This window comes from Microtus oregoni, unplaced genomic scaffold (assembly GCF_018167655.1).
Source record: "Microtus oregoni isolate MIOR12 unplaced genomic scaffold, Mior012 000068F_ref0000429, whole genome shotgun sequence".
NCBI lineage: Eukaryota > Metazoa > Chordata > Mammalia > Rodentia > Cricetidae > Microtus > Microtus oregoni.
The window spans coordinates 6,355,443-6,373,485 of NW_024543975.1; positions in this window are offsets into that span (position 1 = coordinate 6,355,443).

Genomic DNA, 18,043 nt, shown 5'->3' on the forward strand with positions numbered 1-18,043 from the left:
TATTAATTTGCAAATTCTCTCTCTGCCCTTTGATTAGTTTGGATAGGGGTTTGTCAATCTTGTTGATTTTCTCCAGAAACCAGCTTTTTGTTTCATTGATTCTTTGGATTGTTTTCTGTGTTTCTATTTTGTTGATTTCAGCCCTCAGTTTGATTATTTCCAGTCTTCTACTCCTCCTAGGTGAGTCTGCTTCTTTTTTTTTCTAGAGCTTTCAGTTGGGCTGTTAAGTCTCCAATGTGAGCTTTCTCTGTTTTCTTTAAGTGGGCACTTAGTGCTATGATCTTTCCTCTTAGGACTGCTTTCATAGTGTCCCATAAGATTAAGTATGTTTTTTCTTTATTTTCATTGAATTCCAGGAAGACTTTAATTTCTTTCTTTATTTCTTCCTTAATCCAGGTATGGTTCAGAAGTTGACTGTTCAGTTTCCATGAGTTTGTAGGCTTTTTGGGGGTAGCATTGTTGTTGAATTCTAACTTTAATCCATGGTGATCTGATAAGACACAGGTGGTTACTAATATTTTTTTGTAACTGTGGATGTTTGCTTTGTTACCGACTATGTGGTCGATTTTTGAGAAGGTTCCATGAGCTGCAGAGAAGAAGGTATATTCTTTCCTATTTGGGTGGAATGTTCTATAGATGTCTGTTAAGTCCATTTGATTCATTACCTCCATTAATTCTCTTATTTCTCTGTTAGGTTTCTGTCTGATTGACCTGTCCATTGGTGAGAGAGGAGTGTTGAAGTCTCCTACTATTAGTGTTTGCGGTTTGATGGCTGCCTTGAGTTTTAGCAATGTTTCTTTTATGTACGTGGGTGCTTTTAAATTTGGGGCATAGATGTTCAGAATTGAGACTTCATCCTGCTGAACTGTTCCTGTTATGAGTATAAAATGCCCCTCTCCATCTCTTCTGATTGATTTAAGTTTGAAGTCAACTTTGTTAGAGATTAGTATGGCCACACCTGCTTGTTTCTTAGGTCCATTTGCTTGATAAGCCTTTTCCCAGCCCTTTACTCTGAGTAGGTGACTGTCTTTGTGGTTGAGGTGTATTTCTTGTAAACAGCAGAATGTTGGATCCTGTTTTCGTATCCAATCTCTTAGCCTGTGCCTTTTAATAGGTGATTTGAGTCCATTGACATTAACTGATATTAATGACCAGTGGATGTTAACTCCGGTCATTTTTTAGTCATAGAGTTTGTGTGTTTCCCTTCTTTGATTTGTGTTGGTGAAGGGTCTCTAGATGTCTGAGTTATTGTGGTCATTGTTGGACTCCTTGGTTAGTGATTTTCCTTCTATTACTTTATGTAAGGCTGGATTTGTGGCTGCCTATTGTTTAAATTTGTTTTTATCCTGGAAAATTTTATTTTCTCCATTCATAGTGAATGAAAGCTTGGCTGGGTATAGTAATCTGGGCTTGCATCCATGGTCTCTTAGTTTCTGAAGTACATCTATCCAGGACCTTCTGGCTTTCATGGTTTCCATGGAGAAGTCAGGTGTAAGTCTGATAGGTTTACCTTTATAAGTAATTTTCCCTTTTTCCTTTGCAGCTCTTAATATTCTTTCCTTATTCTGTATGCTTTGTGTTTTGATAATTATATGGTGAGGGGATGTTCTTTTTTGATCCAGCCTATTCGGTGTTCTGTATGCTTCTTGAACCTTCATAGGTATATCTTTCTTTAGGTTGGGAAAGTTTTCTTCTATCATTTTATTAAATATATTTTCTGGACCATTGAGCTGCAATTCTTCTCCTTCTTCTACTCCTATTATTCTTAGGTTTGGTCTTTTTATTGTGTCCCATATTTCCTGAATATTTTGTGATGAGAGTTTGTTGGACTTGCTGTTTTCTTTGATCAGAGTGTTTATTTTCTCTATGGTATCTTCAGAATCTGAGATTCTTTCTTCTATCTCTTGTATTCTGTTGGTTATGCTTGTTTCTGTAGACTCTGTTTGTTTACTTAAATTTTCCATGTCCAGCCGGCCCTCTGTTTGTGTTTTCTTCTCTGCCTCCATTTCAGTTTTCAAGTCTTGCACTGTTTCCATTATCTATTTGATTGTTTTTCCTTGGTTTTCTAGGGTATCATTCACTGATTTATTCAGTTCTTCAAACTTTCTGTTATATTTCTCATCCATTTCTATAAGGGCATTTTTTACATGCTGTTTAAGGACGTCAATCACTTTCATGAAGTCAACCTTTTCTACTTCTTCTTGATTAAGGTGTTCATGTCCTCCCGTTGTGAGGTTGCTGGTTTTTGGTGGCTTCATGTTGCTTTTCAGCTTGTTGGGCGAATTCTTGCCTTGGCGTCTACCCATCTCTTCTTCCAAATGCTCCCTTATGGATTTTCTTTACCGGATCAGGTCTCCTTGCCTATCCAATGCTGGATCTCCCCAACGTTGTCTCTCCCCAACGCTGGGTCTCCCCAAGGCTGGGTCTCCTGGTGCCGAGAGATCAGGCCTCCGTGTTGATGGGCAGGTGACAAACAAAGCGCCTACCCTGCTTGGTGCAGGCAGGCCAAAGAAACAAAGGAACTCCCACCTGCTTGGGTGCCCCGAGGATTCGGACCCAGTGCCCAGACAGGCTGGGCTGGGTGATGTTATGTACAGAAAGAGGGCGGTGGGGCAAATTGGGGAGGGTTCTGGATGGGAGCTGGGTGGGCTAGGAAGAAAGAGGAGGTATGCAGGGAGTGGGGGCCCTGCCGAGAGCTCAAGAAGGACAGGGGGCCAAGGAACCTCTGAACTCCCCTTCCCGGGCTGGCGCCGCAGGGTCAGAAACTCACCCCAATGCTGGGTCTCCTGGCGCCTAGAGATCAGGCCTCCATGCTGGTGGGCAGGTCGCAAACAAAGCGCGTACCCTGCTTGGTGCAGGCAGGCCATAGAAACAAAGAGACTCCCGCCCGCTTGGGTGCCCCGAGGATTCGGACCCCGAGAGTTGTTTTTATACAGATTTTACAGATATAAAAACTAAAGCTTAGTGAATGTACCTAATTTTCATATGCAACCATCATGGGATACAAGTACAAAAATGTTTGCCTTATGCCTGAATAATTCATCACTCTTATTCCCTATGATATATTGATTGCTCTAATCAGAAAATTATCATAGTAATTTCATTATTCCAAAAAGGATTCTGAAATTTTATTGTAAACTCACATTAAGAGCTAACTTACAAAGGGACTGATCATATACAACACTAAAGACCAGTCTGCACACTAGTACAATTAATACTTTCAGAGAACATCTGGATTTTTTTCTCTCTTTTTTAGACAAGGTCTCATGGAACCCAGATTTATCTCAAACCTGAATATGTACCTGAAGATGACCCTGAACATCTGTCCATTTTTTTTTCCATTTCAAAGGCAGTGATTACAGGCATGTGTCACCATGGCCAGTTTATGTGGTGTCATTAGCATTCTGTTTTCTAGGTAACCAGGCAAATCAATAGGGCAACATCCACACATTTATATGCCCATTTTGTCATGTATTCCTATCTATGCCTGCTCTGTCACATAGACTAAATTAACAGCTCTTTTCCAGTCAGCCTTCCCAAAATACAGAAAAGGAGCAGAATGACATAAGCATATCCTGACCCTTTGTTTAGGATGGTGTCATTTTGTTTGGAAGGGCTAGGTGACCACCTCCTGTGTGGCCAGGTGCAAACTATTTCCTGAAAGTCTGGCCACCATATAACATAAAATATGGGCCTGTATAAAAAGCCCCTGCAATATGGTATGAGAATTTAATACAGAACTTGAGCAGTAGGGAAAGCAATCTGTTAACTGAGTTACAGAAATCTGAATATTTCATATTAGGTTATTTTACTTTCAGGATTGTTCCTGACTAACCAAGAATTCTGGTCACCAAGCACATGAACACAATTTATATAATACAAACTTATCCTAGGACTAGAGAAAATTCCCCCTGCTAAACTGCTTGCAAAATGACTTGGTTTTCTGTGATGGAGGTCATTCCTGATGCTCATATTCACAGGATCTAGAATAAAATGCGAGAAAAAATTCATAGTAAGCATGAGAGAAATTATCTACAGCACATAAGTCGGAAGAGTTAATAAACTGTGGAGATCATCATCCCAAAGAATGGAGTCCTAGACGGAACTCCAAAGAAAAAGGGAACTGAAAACAATGTTCATCACTTTGCTTACTGACAGTGGATGCAATGTGCTCAACTATCAAACTCCTACCATCATCACCTCATGATCTGCAACAGACTCTCTTAAAACTCTCAGCCCAAATAAATATTTCCGTACGTAAGTGTCTTTGTCATATACTTTGACAGAAAAACAAAACTGGCAACTAATATAGTGTGTATTACCACAATGCATATGAAAACAATAACCCAAGGGACAATCTCCAAGAAAAGAGAAAAGAGAGATTAAAAGAAATTGAAGGAGAAGTTAAGGTTGTTGTCTAGTCTCCACATTCACATCCATATCTAGGGATATCCAGAGCCATACACACATACATGGATATGAATACATATACTACTCATGCCTGACATACAAAGCTTTCTTACTAAGTGTAAGAAAACAAACAATAACAAAAGATGAAATAGATGATGATATTTAAAAAAAACATAATATATAAATTGTTAGCACTGCATTTTTGTTCCATCTTTTACTATTTTAAGCTGTATTGCCTTACTAGTATTCTATATATGGAATGATTTCACTCAATATATGTAATTTGAAAGAGAATATAAAATTGATTAGGTCAAGTTTAATTGAAATTTAATTAACTTTGGATTTAATACTAATGCTAATAATGTATAATATTTTAAAGCATTTTTATATGGGGACTAAGAGCAGTTTTAATGCTGAAATATTACCAGCATAAACTTAGTAAGGATAAAACATTTTGTTCAAAGTTAGACTCAGGGTTTTCCATAAGGTTAATTCACTTACAAATTTTATAATGATCATGTTTTATAAAATATGTTTAAGCAATGATAATATGGCATTAAGAACTTTTAAATAAGACTTGTCATTCATAAATCAGACTGATTAGCAGGATACACAGATTCATTTGAAAAATATTGATCAAAATGTATGATGCATTATATGTTAGAAATTGATACAATAAATAATGGAGACATTCAAATTTGAGGAGCCACTTTTCTCTGATGTTGTATTTGTGTGTTTCTTTCCCAAAATATTATATTGAAATGTGAGTATATAACTTCTACTGGAAATATATTGCTGGCAAATGTAATTACTGAAAATGCAATAATATTGGATTACAGTAAATTTTGAGGCTGTTAAGAAAGGTGTATTTTTAAAAAGGGGAATTTTTTATAAACATAGTAAATGACATGTGAATGATAACAGTCTATTAGAGAAAGGAATCTAGTTAAAAGATCTATGAAGTCCTGGGTCCATTTAGAAGAAAAAAGTCAGGAATGCAAGGGATGTAGATTTGCTGATACCAATATTTCAAATTCCTGTTCTCTACTACATTTATTATAATTTTATGCGTCTACCTAAAAACCAATACAGATTGAAATACAGAAATTGTAAGTGTCAGTCAAAACATTAAGATGTTGGCAATTATGTAAGTAGATTTATCATTCAGCTCAAAGTTCAGAAATTGGAGGAATTCTGTTGTCTGCACTTTAACAAAGGCTTTTCTTTCTTTGAGGTGACTATTGCCTGAGCATCTGTTAAGGACAATTTTGTGAGGGTTAAAATTAATTTAAAAAGTTGAGTTTGTTCTCATGTTAGGCAATGTCTATGTCATCAACCTCACACACACACACACACACACACACACACAAAACTGTAACAATATTAATTATATGCTCAAAAAGATCGCAGAAAAACCAAAAAGAAACATGTTATAACATAGGAAAATTTTTGATTGAATTGAATTATAGTATTGAGTCATAAGTGATATTTCTAAGCAACTAATTTATTGAGTAAGGATGTTGTGACTTAGTTATCCTTGAGATAATAACAAAGTTAAAGAGTTCAAAGAATAAGTTAAAAACAGGATTTTTGTTCTTGAGTTCTCAGTAGTCCTCATTGTCCGTTATGTTCAGAGAGTCCGGTTTTATCCCAGGCTTTTCCAGACCCAGGCCAGCTGGTCTTGGTGAGTTCCCAGTAGAACATCCCCATTGTCTCAGTGTGTGGGTGCACCCCTCGTGGTCCCGAGTTCCTTGCTCGTGCTCTCTCTCCTTCTGCTCCTGATTGAGGTGGGGGTTCCTTGGACTTCCCACAGGACAGGGAACCCTGATTGCTTTTCGGGCTGAGGGGGGGGGACTTAATTAGGGGAGGGGGAGGGAAATGGGAGGCGGTGGCTGGGATGAGACAGAAATCTTTAATAAATAAATAAATTTAAAAAAATAAAATAAAAAAAACAGGATTTTTGGAGGTGATCAATCACCCACCCAGCTGGAATCCCTACTCTCTAGGCCCTCTGTACCAGGGCAAAACCTGGATCCCTCCTCTACCTGCCTTAGCTTCTCTAGACAGCCAGCAGGCAAGTTTCCTGCAGGTAGGCTGCATAAACACCCCCACTCCATTCATCAGACCCTGTAAATTACAATTTCCATTCTAACCCCAAACCCTCCTATCCCCCAAGACCTATAGCACAGGTTGCGACTGCACTGAGAAGACCAAGAGTTGAGTTTTCACCCATTCAGCTAGACACCCCACTCTCTAGGTCCTTCATATCAGGGCAAATCCTGAGCCCTTCCACTATGTACCTCAGCTTCTCTAGCAAACCAGCAAGCAAGCTTCCAGCAGGTAGGCTGTTCCAGCACCCCCACTCCATCAATCGGACCTTGTAAAATACAAGTCCCTCTCTGCCCCCAAACCCTCCTATCATCTGTGACCGCATAGGACCCTGACACACAAGATATGACTGCACAGCATGCACCAAGAGAGCAGCACAAGAGAGCGAGCTAAGAGAGACCTCAATAACTTGCTGAGAGACAGACAGTGACAGTACAGAGCAGACCAAGAACAACTTCCAAGGACACTTACAGTCACTGCAAGGATTAGAGCAAGAGGCAAAGATACTCCCAGTATCAACTGGAGGAAGAGATGGGTAGGTGAAAATGTGATAATTAATTCAACAACCTAAAGTAACATGGCAACACCTGAACACAGTGGTCACACAACAGGAAGACTTGATTATCCTAAACCAGAAGAAGCAGAAGAAAACAATGTATGTAACTTTATGCAGATGATGAAGTCTTTTAACTTTTCTTCATGAAATGGAGAAATGGAGAAAAAGACAAACAAAATATTGAAAGAAAAATAAAGTAACTCAATTCAACCAAGAAAAAGAATCATAATGGTGAAACAAACAGATCAAGATTTGAAAACTGAAATAAAGGCAATAAAGAAAACATATACCTATGGAATCCTGGAAATGGAAAATTTGGGTAAATGAATGAGAACTACAGTTGGAAGCATAACCAACAGAATACAGGAGATGAAGAGATAATCTCAGGTGTTGATATACTATAGAGGAAATACAATTACACATCTAAGAAAATATTAAAACTAAATCTTAGAGCGGTGAGTGCCTGCCTACCAGGCAGGCCTCAAGGTCCCCTGTAAGGGAGTCAGGGCACCTTCAGCTTGTGCTCCAGAGTCCCCTGTGCTCTTCTGGATCCCGCCCTGCCTGCCCCATTCTTCCTTTTGTCCCCGGATCATTGGGCTACCAGGCGGCCCTGTTTAGGTGCTGAGGAGTTCCATCTGGACGGGTGAGTGTGTGCTATCCAGGGGCAGATTGTCCCGGAAGAGAGCACAAACCCCCCTCCCCCAGCTCCTTCTGTAGGGCTGTCTTTCTTACGCATTACCCAGCCCCCCAGTATCCCCCCCTCCAACCCTGCCCTGCTGTATGCTAGGACCAGTGCTCAAGAACAGTTTTAAGCTCCTACACTAAGGCTACCCACCCAGAACAGTGAATGCCTGCCTACTGGGCAGGTCTCAAGGTCCCCTCTAAGGGAGCCCGGGCACCTTCAGCTTGTGCTCCAGGGTTCCCTGTGCTCTCCTGGATCCTGCCCTGCCTGTCCCATTCTTCCTTTTGTCCCCGGATCATTGGGCTACCAGGTGGACCTGTTTAGGTGCTGAGGAGTTCGATCTGGATGGGTGAGTGTGTGCTCTCCAGGGGCTGATTGATCCGGAAGAGAGCACAAACCCCCCTCCCCAGCTCCTTTTGCAGGGATGTCTTTCTTATACATGAACCCCCCCCCCCCCAAGCCTGTGTTTTCTGCAAGGTCGTTTGCTGAGGAACAGTTTTCTGCTCCTACACTAAGGCTACCCACCCAGAGCTGTGAGTGCCTGCCTACCAGGCAGGCCTCAGGGACTGCCAAAGGGAGCACTCGCACCTTCAGCATGTGCGGCAGGGTGTCCTGTGTTCTACTCGTCACCGCCCTGACCCCCAAGTTCCCCCTTTGGTCCGTGGGTCATTGGACTACCAGGCATCCATGTATTGGTGCTGAGGAGTTCCATCTGGACGGGACGGTTTCTGCTTCTACACTGAAAAGATACACCCAGAGAGTCAGTCACAGCAAAGACTGGACCAAGACACCAGGCCTCTCCTGGCTCCATTTGAAGGAAGAGATGGGGAGGCGCCAATGCAAGAATTCCTCCAACAACCTGAAAGGCAACATGACATCACCAGAATCCAGGGATCCTGAAATAAGAAGAATTGTACACCCTACTCCAGAAGACTTAGAAGAAATCGACTCAAAAGTGAATTATATGAAAATAATAGAAGACATTAAACAGGAGGTGAAAACTGACATAAACAATTAGAGATTACAAACAAAAAGGTAGAGGAAATGAATAGATCGCTCAAAGATACCCAAGAAACCAAGAGAAACAAGAAAAAGCAATCAAACAGGTGAGGGAAGAGGTGCAAGACTTGAAGAATGAAATGGAAGTAATGAAGAAAACACAAACCGAGGGAAGGATGGAGATGGAAAATCTGGGTAAACGAACAGGAACTACAGAGACAAGTACTACCAACAGATTACAAGAAATAGAAGAAAGAATGTCAGACACTGAAGATACCATAGAGAAAATAAAAACACTGATCAAAGAAAACAGCAAAACCAACAAATTCTCATCACAAAACATCAGGAAATCTGGGACACAATAAAAAGACCAATCCTAAGAATAATTGGGATAGAAGAAGGAGAAGAAGTACAGCTCAACGTTCCAGAAAAATATATTTAATAAAATTATAGAAGAAAACTTTTCCAACCTAAAGAATGATATTCCTTTGAAGGTTCAAGAAGCATACAGAACACCGACTGGACCAAAAAAAAAAATCTCCTTGCCATATAATAATCAAAACACAAAACATACGCAATAAAGAAAGAATATTAAGAACTGCCAAGGAAAAAGGTCAAGTTACTTATAAAGGTAAACCTATCAGACTTACACCTGACTTCTCTATGGAAACCATGAAAGCCAGAAGGTCCTGGATAGATGTACAGCAAGAACTAAGAGACCATGGATGCAAGCCCAGACTACTATGCCGAGCCATGCTTTCGTTCATTATAAATGGAGAAAACAAAGTTTTCCAGGATAAAAACAAATTTAAACAACACGTAGCCGCAAATCCAGCCTTACAGAAAGTAATAGAAGGAAAATCACAAACCAAGGAGTCCAACAATGACAACAATAACACAAATATCTAGAGACGCTTCACCAACACAACTCAAAGAAGGGAAACATACAAACTCTACTACTAAAAAAGTTACCGGAGTTAACAACCACTGGTCATTAATATCACTTAATGTCAATGGACTCAACTCACCTATTAAAAGGCACTGGCTAAGAGATTGGATACGAAAACAGGATCCAACATTCTGCTGTTTACAAGAAACATACCTCAACCACAAAGACAGGTACCTACTCAGAGTAAAGGGATGGGAAAAGGTTTATCAAGCAAATGGACCTAAGAAACAAGCAGATGTGGCCATACTAATTTCTAACAAAGTTGACTTCAAACTTAAATCAATCAGAAAAGATGGAGAAGGACATTTTATAATCATAACAGGAACAATTCATCAGGATGAAGTCTCAATCCTGAATATCTATGCCCCTAATATAAAAGCACCCACATACGTAAAAGAAACATTACTAAAACTCAAGGCAGCCATCAAACTGCACACACTAATAGTAGGAGACTTCAACAGCCCTCTCTCACCAATGGAAAGGTCAATCAGACAGAAACCTAACAGAGAAATAAGAGAATTAATGGAGGTAATGAATCAAATGGACTTAACAGACATCTATAGATCATTCCACCTAAATAGGAAAGAATATACCTTCTTCTCTGCAGCTCATGGAACCTTCTCGAAAATTGACCACATACTCGGTAAGAAAGCAAACTACCACAGTTACAAAAAAATATTAGTAACCACCTGTTACTAATCTGTAACGATCTGTCTTATCGGATCACCATGGATTAAAGTTAGAATTCAACAACAATGCTACCCCCAGAAAGCATACAAAGTCATGGAAACTGAACAGTCAACTGCTGAACCACACCTGGATCAAGGAAGAAATAAAGAAAGAAATTGAAGTCTTCCTTGAATTCAATGAAAATAAAAAAAAAAAAACAACCTACTCAAACTTATGGGACACTATGAAAGCAGTCCTAAGAGGAAAGTTCATAGCACTAAGTGCCCACTTAAAGAAAACAGAGAAAGCTCACATTGGAGACTTAACAGCCCACCTGAAAGCTCTAGAAAAAAAAGAAGCAGACTCACCTAGGAGGAGTAGAAGACTGGAAATAATCAAACTGAGGGCAGAAATCAACAACATAGAAACACAGAAAACAATCCAAAGAATCAATGAAACAAAAAGCTGGTTCCTGGAGAAAATCAACAAGATTGATAAACCCCTATCCAAACTAATCAATCGGCAGAGAGAGAATATGCAAATTAATAAGATCAGAAATGAAAAGGGGGACATAACCACAGACAAAGAGGAAATTCGGGGAATCATTAGATCTTACTACAAAAGCCTGATTGCCACAAAACTGGAAACTGTAAAAGAAATGGACACTTTTTTAGATAAATACCATATACCAAAGTTAAACCAGAACCAGATGAACAATCTAAATAGACCTGTTGGTTGCAAAGAATTAGAAGCTGTTATCAAAAACCTCCCTACCAAAAAAAAGCCCAGGACCAGATGGTTTCAATGCGGAATTCTACAAGAACTTCCAAGAGGACCTAAAACCTATACTCCTTAATGTATTTCACAATACAGAAACAGAAGAGTCATTGCCAAATTCCTTTTATGAAGCTACAGTCACTCTGATACCAAAACCACACAAAGACTCAAAGAAGAAAGAGAATTATAGGCCAATCTCACTCAAGAACATCGACGCAAAAATCCTCAACAAAATTTTGGCAAACCATATCCAAGAACACATTAGAAAAATTATCCATTATGATCAAGTAGGCTTCATCACAGAGATGCAGGGCTGGTTAAACATAAGATAATCAATCAATGTAATCCACCATATAAATAAACTGAAAGAAAAAAAAACATATGATCATTTCATTTGATACTGAAAAAGCTTTTGACAAAACTCAACATCCCTTTATGATAAAAGTCTTGGAAAGATTAGGGATACAATGGTCATACTTAAAAATAATAAAAGCAAACCGACAGCTAACATCACACTAAATGGAGAGAAACTCAAAGACATCCCACTAAAATCAGGAACACGGCAAGGCTGTCCACTCTCTCCATACCTCTTCAATATAGTGCTTGAAGTTTTAGCAATAGCAATAAGACAACATATGGGGATCAAGGGGATTCGAATTGGAAAGGAAGAGGTTAAACTTTCATTATTTGCAGATGATATGATAGTGTAAATAAGCGACCACAAACGCTCCACCAAAAAACTCTGACAGCTTTTAAACACCTTTAGTAATGTGGCAGAATACAAGATCAACACCAAAAAATCAGTTGCCCTCCTATACACAAAGGATATGGAAGCAGAGAGGGAAATCAGGGAAACATCACCTTTCATGATAGCCACAAACAGCATAAAATATCTTGGGGTAACTCTAACCAAGGAAGTGAAAGATCTATTTGACAAAAACTTTAAGGCATTGAAGAAAAAAATTAAGAGGATACCAGAAAATGGAAGGATTCCCCTTGCTCTTGAATTGGGAGGATCAACATAGTAAAAATGGCAATTCTACCAAGGGCAATTTATAGATTCAATGCAATCCCCATCAAGGTCCCATCAAAATTCTTCACAGGTCTGGAGAGGACAATAATAAACTTTATATGGAAAAACAAAAAACCCAGGATAGGCAAAACAATCTTATACAATAAAGGAACTTTTGGAGGCATTACCATCCCTGACTTCAAACTCTATTACAGAGCTACAGTGATGAAAACAGTGTGGTATTGGCATAAAAACAGAAAAGTCGACCAATGGAATCGTATAGAAGACCCGGATTTTAACCAACAAACCTATGAACACCTCATTTTTGATAAAAGAGCCAAAAGTATACAATGGAAGAAAGAAAGCATCTTCAACAAATGTGCTGGCACAACTGGATGTCAACCTGTAGAAGAATGAAAATAGACCCATATCTATCACCATGCACAAAACTCAAGTCCAAATGGATCAAAGACCTCAAAATCAATATGAACACACTGAACCTAATAGAAGAGGAAGTGGGAAGTACCCTACAACAGATGGGCACAGGTGATTGCTTTCTAGGTATAACCCCAGCAGCACAGACATTAAGGGCAACATTGAATAAATGGGACCTACTGAAAATGAGAAGCTTCTGTAAAGCAAAGGACACTGTCACTAAGACAAAAAGGCAACCTACTGACTGGGAGAAGATCTTCACCAACCCCGCAACAGACAAAGGTCTGATCTCCAAAATATATAAAGAACTCAAGAAACTAGACTTAAAAATGCTAATTAACCCAATTAAAAAATGGGGCACTGAACTGAACAGAGAATTCTCAACAGAAGAAGTTCAAATGGCCAAAAGACACTTAAGGTCATGCTCAACCTCCTTTACAATCAGGGAAATGCAAATCAAAACAACTTTGAGATATCATCTTATACCTGTCAGAATGGCTAAAATCAAAAACACCAATGATAGCCTTTGCTGGAGAGGTTGTGGAGAAAGGGGTACACTCATCCATTGCTGGTGGGAATTCAAACTTGTGCAATCACTTTGGAAAGCAGTGTGGTGGTTTCTCAGGAAATTAGGGATCAACCTACCTCTGGACCCAGCAATGCCACTCTTGGGTATATACCCACGAGATGCCCTGTCATATTACAAAAGCATTTGTTCAACTATGCTCATAGCAGTATTATTCGTAATAGCCAGAACCTGGAAACAACCTAGATGTCCTTCAATGGAAGAATGGATGAAGAAAGTGTGGAATATCTACACATTAGGGTACTACGCTGCGGTAAAAACAATGACTTCTCAAATTTTGCATGCAAATGGATGGAAATAGAAAACATTATACTGAGTGAGGTAACCCAGACCCAAAAAGATGAACATGGGATGTACTCACTCATATTTGGTTTCTAGCCATAAATAAAGGTCAGTGAGTCTATAATTTGATATCCTATAGAAGCTAAATAAGAAGTTGAATCCAAAGAAAAACATATAGCTATCCTCCTGGTCATGGGAAGTAGACAAGATTGCTGGGGAAAAAATTGGTATTTGGGGGGTGGGGTGGAAGGGGGGTAAGGGGAGATGGGGAGAGAAAAGTGAGAAGGGTAGGATGGGGGGAACTTGGGGAAACGGGATGATTGGGATAAAGGAAGGTTGGATAGGGGAGCAGGGAATCACATATCTTAATTAAGGGAGCCATCTTAGAGTTGGCAAGAGACATGGACCTAGAGGGGCTCCCAGGTGCCCAGGGCAATATCCCCAGTTAGTTCCTGGGGCAGCTGAGGACAGGGAACCTGAAATGACCCTATCCTATAGCCATACTGATGAATGTCTTGCATATCACCATAGAACCTTCATCTGGCGATGGATGGAAATAGAGACAGAGACCCACACTGGAGCACTGGACTGAGCTCCCAAGGTCCCAATGAGGAGCAGAAGGAGGGAGAACATGAGCAAAGAAGTCAGGACCACGAGGGGTGCACCCACCCACGGAGACAATGGGGCTGATCTATTGGGAGCTCACCAAGGCCAGCTGGACTGTGACTGAAAAAGCATGGGATAAAATCGGACTCTCTGAATATGGCGGACTATGAGGGCTGCTGAGAAGCCAAGGACAATGGCACTGGGTTTTGATCCTACTTCATGTTCTGGCTTTGTGGGAGCCTAGCCAGTTTGGATGTTCACCTTCTTAGACTAGGATGGAGGGGGGAGGACTTTGGACTTTCCACAGGGCAGGGAACCCTGACTTCTCTTCAGACTAGAGAGGGAGGGGGAGAGGAGTGGGAGGAGGGGGAGAGGAGTGGGAGGGGGGGCAGGGAAATGGGAGTCTGAGAGGAGGCGGAAATTTTTTTTTCAATAAAAAAGATGTCAACTCTACTAAGAAAAATAAAAGCCCTGCTGAAAATAAAAAAAAAAAAAACTAAATCTTAACATAAAATACCCAGGATCTGGAACTCGATGAAAAGATCAAACCTAAGAATAATGGGGGGGGGGGGAAGGAGAACTCCAGCTCAAAGACACAGAAGATATATTCAACAATATCATAAAAGGAAACTTCCCCAATCTAAGGAAGGATATCCCTATGGAGGTACAAGAAGCTTATAGAACACCAAATAGATTGGACCAAATACAAAAAGTACCCTTGCCATAATAATCGAAACACAAAACTTATAGAAAAAAGAAAGAATATTAAAGGCTGAAAAGGAAAAAGGGCAAGTAAAATAAAAAGGTATTAATTTCAGAAATTTTATCAGAATTACATCTGTCACAATTACTGCTGACTTCACAATAGAAACACTGGAAATGAAAAGGACCTGGTCAGATGTGCTGCAGACACTCAGAAACAATGAAAGTGAGCCAAGACTATTTTACCCAGAATGATTTCACTCACTTCAATGGAGAAAACAAGATATTTCATCACAAACTAGATTTAAACAATATCTAACCACAAATTGAGCCTTAGAGAATTAAGAAGGAAAACTCCAAAACTAGGAAGCTAACTGTACCCACACACACACACACAAAAAAAAAAAATAAGCAAAAGATTACCTCATGCCAGCAAGCACCAAAGAAGGGAAACATAACAACACTACTACCAAAATAACAGGAAATACAATCACTGGTCATTAATTTCTCTTAATATCAATGGTCTCGATTCACCTATCAAAAGACACAATATAAGAGAATGAATTAGAAAGAAGGATTCATCCTTCTACTGTACAGAAGAAATACACCTCAACCTCAAAGACAGAAGTTACCTCAGAATCAAGAGTTAGGAAAAGATTTTCCAACCAATCGGACCAAAGAAAATAGCCGGTGTAGCTATCCCAATATCTAAAAAAAAAAATAGACTTTGAGTAAAAATCAGTCAGAAAAGATGGAGGACACTTTATACTCTTCACAGGAAAAAGTAATCAAGATGAAATCTCAACCTTCAGTATGTATTCCCCAAATACAAGAGCACTCACATATGTTAAATAAACACTACTAGAGCTCAAATCACACATCAAACCCCACACAGTAATAGTAGAAGACTACAATAATACACTCTCCACAGTGGATAGGTAAACTAGACAGAAACTTAACAGAGAAAAAAGAGAACAAATAGATATCATGACACAAATGGACTTAAAAGATATCTAAAGAATATTTTACCCAAACACAAAAGAATATAACTTCATCTCAGAACCCTATGCAGCCTTCTCTAAAACTAACCACATACTCAGAAATAAAGCAAACCTCAACAGATACACAGATACAAAAAAATGGAATGATCACTGTATTTTATCGGATTACCATGGTTTAAAGTTAGAATTTAACAACATTAATTTCAGAAAGCCTACTAGCTCAAGGAGATTGAATAGTTCTCAATTATTTGTATATCAAGGAAGAAATAAAAGAAGAACTTAAATATTTCCTAAAATTAAACAAAAATGAAGGTACAATGTACCCAAACCTATTGAACACTATGAAAGTAGTGGTAAGGGGGAAGTTCATGACACTAAGTGCCTACATAAAGAACGTGGAGAAATCTCACACTAGTGACTAAAAAACACACCTGAAAGCTCTAGAACAAAAAGAAGCAGACTCACCCGGAGGAGTAGATGACAGGAAATCATCAATTGAGGGCTGAAATCAATAAAATAGAAACAAAGAAACCAATACAAAAAAAAATCAATAGGCCAGGCAGTGGTGGCACATGTCTTTAATCCCAGCACTAGAAAAGCAGAGGCAGGCAGATCTCTGTGAGTTCGAGGCCAGGCTGGTCTACAAGAGCTAGTTCCAGGACAGGCTCAAAAGCTACAGAGGAACCCTGTCTTGAAAAACAAAACAAAACAAACAAACAAAAAAAAAACAAAAAACAAACAAACAAAAAAAAGTGTTCCACATATAGAAACAGAAGAAACAGTGCCATTTTTTTTTTTCGTATAAGGCCACAGTTACCCTGATATCAAGACCACACAAAGACTCAACTAAGAAAGAGAATTACAGAACAACCTTCCTCATGAACATTGATGCAGAAATACTGAATAAAATACTAGCAAACTGAATCCACAAACACATCCAAAAAAATCATCCAAATGATCAAGTCAGCTTTGTCACAGAGATGCAGGGATGGTTCAACATATGAAAATCTATCAATTTAATCTTCCATATAAATAAAATGAAAGAAAAAAAAAGATATGGTCATCTTCCGGGGAGAAAAGGTAGAAAAGGGGAGATGGGGAGAGAAAAGGTAGAAGGGAAGGAGGGGAGACCTGGGAAACGGGAGAATTGGGATAAAGGAAAGGTGGATAGGGGAGCACGGAACCACAATTCTTAGTTAAGGGAGCCACTTTAGGGTGGGCAAGCGACTTGACCCTAGAGGGGCTCCCTAGTGCCCAAGATGAGGTTCCCAGTTAGTTCCTTGGGCAGCTGAGGATTGGGAACCTGAAATGACCCTATCCTAGAGCAATACTGACGAATATCTTGCATATCATCATAGAATCTTCATCTGGTGATGGATAGAGATCGAGACAGTGACCCACACAGGAGCACTGGACTGAGCTCCCAAGGTCCCAAGGAGGAGCAGAAGGAGGGAGAACATGAGCAAAGAATTCGGGACCACGAGGCGTGCATCCACCCACTGAGACAGAGGAGCTGATCTACGGGGAGCTCACCAAGGCCAGCTGGACTGTGACCGAAAAAGCATGGGATAAAACCGGACTCTCTGAACATGGTGAACAATGAGGGCTGATGAGACACCAAGGACAATGGCAGGGGGTTTTGATCCTACTTAATGTGCTGGCTTTGTGGGAGCCTAGCCAGTTTGGATGTTCACCTTCCTAGATATGGACGGAGAGGACCTAGGATTTAACACAGGGCAGGGAACCCGGACTGCTCTGTGGACTGGAGAGGGAGGGGGAGAGGAGTGGGGGGAGGGGGAGAAGGGTGGGAGGAGGGGGAGAAGGGTGGGAGGAGGGGGAGAAGGGTGGGAGGAAGGGAAGGGAAATGGGAGGCTGGGAGGAGGTGGAAACTTGTTTTTTGTTTATGTTTTTTTTCTTCTTTTCGCAATAAAAAAAAAAAAAACTGGAAAAGCATTCAACAAGATCCAATACCCCTACATGATAAAGGTCTTAGAGAGATCAGGAATGCAAGGAATGGCTATGGATGTTGAACATTTGCTTAAGTGTCCTTCAGCCATTTGAGATTTTTCGGTTGAGAATTCTGTTTTTAAATTAAATAATTTTGAATAAAAGCAATATACAACAAGCCACCAGCCAACATCAAATTAAATAAAGAGAAACTCAAAGAAATTCCACTAAAATCAAGAATAAACAAAGCTTTCCACTCACTCAATATCTTTTTAACATAGTTCTTGAAGCTCTACCTAGAGCAATAAGACAAGTGGAGAT